The sequence below is a fragment of the Arachis hypogaea genome, chromosome 5 (genome assembly GCF_003086295.3).
Source record: "Arachis hypogaea cultivar Tifrunner chromosome 5, arahy.Tifrunner.gnm2.J5K5, whole genome shotgun sequence".
NCBI lineage: Eukaryota > Viridiplantae > Streptophyta > Magnoliopsida > Fabales > Fabaceae > Arachis > Arachis hypogaea.
In genome coordinates, this window is record NC_092040.1 from 85,723,339 (window position 1) to 85,725,984 (window position 2,646).

The following is a 2,646-nucleotide window of genomic DNA, read 5'->3' on the forward strand; positions in this document are numbered from 1 at the left end:
GGCTATTTTTGAAAAATCCTTGATGAACCTTTTATAGAATCCAGCATGCCCAAGAAAACTTATCACTACTTTTACATTGATAGGTACAGGAAGCTTTTCTTTGATCTCTATTTTAGCTCTGTCAACTTTTATACCCTTGCTTGAAACGTTATTCCCAAGAACTATACCTTCTGGTACCATGAAATGGCATTTTTTCCCAATTCAAAACCAAATTTATTTCTTGGCATCTTTTCAAAACAAGGGTTAGATGTTGCAGACAAGTATCAAATGAGTTACCAAAGATAGAGAAATCATCCATAAGGACCTCTAAAAACATTTCTACCATGTCAGAGAAGATGGAGAGCATACACCTTTGGAAGGTTGCTCGAGCATTGCAAAGTCCAAAAGGCATCCTCCTGTAGGCAAAATCTCCAAACAAACAGGTGAATGAGGTTTTCTCTTGGTCCTTGGGGTCCACCACTATTTGATTATACCCAAAATACCCATCCAAGAAGCAATAATAAGCATGGTCGGCCAATTTCTCTAGCATCTGATCAATGAACGGGAGAGGAAAGTGATCTTTCCTTGTGGCCTCATTCAATTTTCTATAATCAATGCACATCCTCCATCCAGTCACTGTCCTTGTAGGGATTAACTCATTCTTCTCATTGAAGATGATTGTTATTCCTCCCTTATTTGGCACAACATGGACCGGACTCACCCAAGGGCTATCATAGATTGGGTACATGATTCCAGCATTCCATAGCTTCATCACCTCCTTCTGAACCACTTCCTTCATGGCTGGGTTAAACCTTCTTTGAGGTTGCACCACAAGTCTTGAGTCCTCTTCCAGCAAGATTTTATGCATGCAAATGGCAAGACTTATACCCTTGATATTATCAATCATCCATCCCAAAGCTGTCTTGTGAGCCCTCAGCACTTCAATCAGCTTTGTTTCATCTTCCATGTTTAAGGAAGAATTGATTATCACTGGCAAGGTCTCTTCTCCTCCAAGAAATACATACTTGAGATGAGGAGGGAGGGGCTTCAATTCTTGCTTTGGCACCTCCTCTGTCTTGCTTTCAAAAGAGATTTCAGCCACTCTTTCTTCCATAATATATTATTTTTCTTTTGTTTCTTCTTCTTGTTCCTCCTGACAGTTGGCTTCAAGTAACTCTTCCTCCAATTTTTCTATCATTTCCACCCTCATATGCTTCTCCTTCTCAGGGGGATATTGCATGGCCTTAAAAGCATTGATGATCATTTTTTCATCATGTACCCTAAGGGTCATTTCGCCTTTCTCTACATTAATTATAGCTCTTGTTATGGCCAAGAAAGGTCGCCCCAAGATAATTGAGTTGTGTCCCTCTTCTTCCATGTCTAAGATGACAAAATCAGAAGGGAAAATGAATTCTCTAATATTCACCAATAAGTTTTCTACAATTCCATTAGGTATCTTGAGTGATCTGTCTGCTATTTGAAGTGACATTCTTGTTGGTTTGACTTCCTCTATTTCAAGCTTTTTCATCATTGAGAGAGGCATCATGTTAATGCTGGCACCTAACTCACAGAGAGCATTTTCTAGTGTCATGTTGCCTATGGTGCATGATATGATGAAGCTCCCTAGGTCCTTGAGCTTTGGTGGGAGACCCTTTTGAATCACTGCATTGCATTCTTGTGTCAAGATCACTGTCTCCTTTTCATTCCAGCTTCTCTTCTTGTTAATGAGTTCTTTGAGAAATTTTGCATATAGAGGCATTTTCTCCAATGCTTCAGCAAGGGGGATATTGATTTTCAACTTTTTTAAAAACCTCCAGAAACTTGGGAAATTGTTGATCCTTGAGCTCTCTTTGCAATCTTTGAGGATATGGCAGAGAAGTGATGTAACATTTAACCTCCTTCCTTTGTTCTTGTGGGGCCTCTGTCATGACTTGATTTCCCTTCCTTGAAGCCTGTGGTACACCCTCTTTCTTCTTGGAACTCTCTTGATCCTTTTCCTCTGCTGCCACTTCTTTCTTGCTATTAGCCTTGTCATCCTCTGCTGGCTTCTTGTTAGCTTCTTTGTCATTTCCCAGAGTCTTTCCACTTTTCAATTAAATTGCCTTGCATTTTTCTTTGGGATTGGGGATGGTATCACTTGGGAAAGAGTTGGTTGGCCTTTCAGCTGACTGTTTGGACAATTGTCCAATTTGCCTTTCCAAATTCCTTAGTGAGGCTTCATGGTTCTTGTTGGCCAATTCCTGGTGCTTTATCATTTTCTCCATCATCATCTCCAAATTGGAGATTCTTTGGGACTCTTGTGGTAGTTGTGGCTGAGTATGTGATGTAGATGGTGGATGAAAATTGTTTTGGTTAGTTGATGGATTATTTGGTGGGTAGTAAGTGGATGCAGGGTGGTTATTTTGTGGTTTTCTGGATGGATTTTGGTTAGTGTTTTGATGGTTTTGGTCATTTGTGTTTTGGAAGTTATTTTGGTTGGAGTTTCTTTGCTAAGTTTGCTGGTTTTGATTTTCTCCCCACTTCAAATTGGGGTAGTTTCTCCAAGATGAGTTGTAAGTGTCTCCATGGAAATCATTCTGTCCAGCTCCTTGATTGTGCATATACTGCACTTGTTCAGGCTACTGTTCTACATAACTTTCCTCCTGCTGTTCCCATACAACTGGTGGT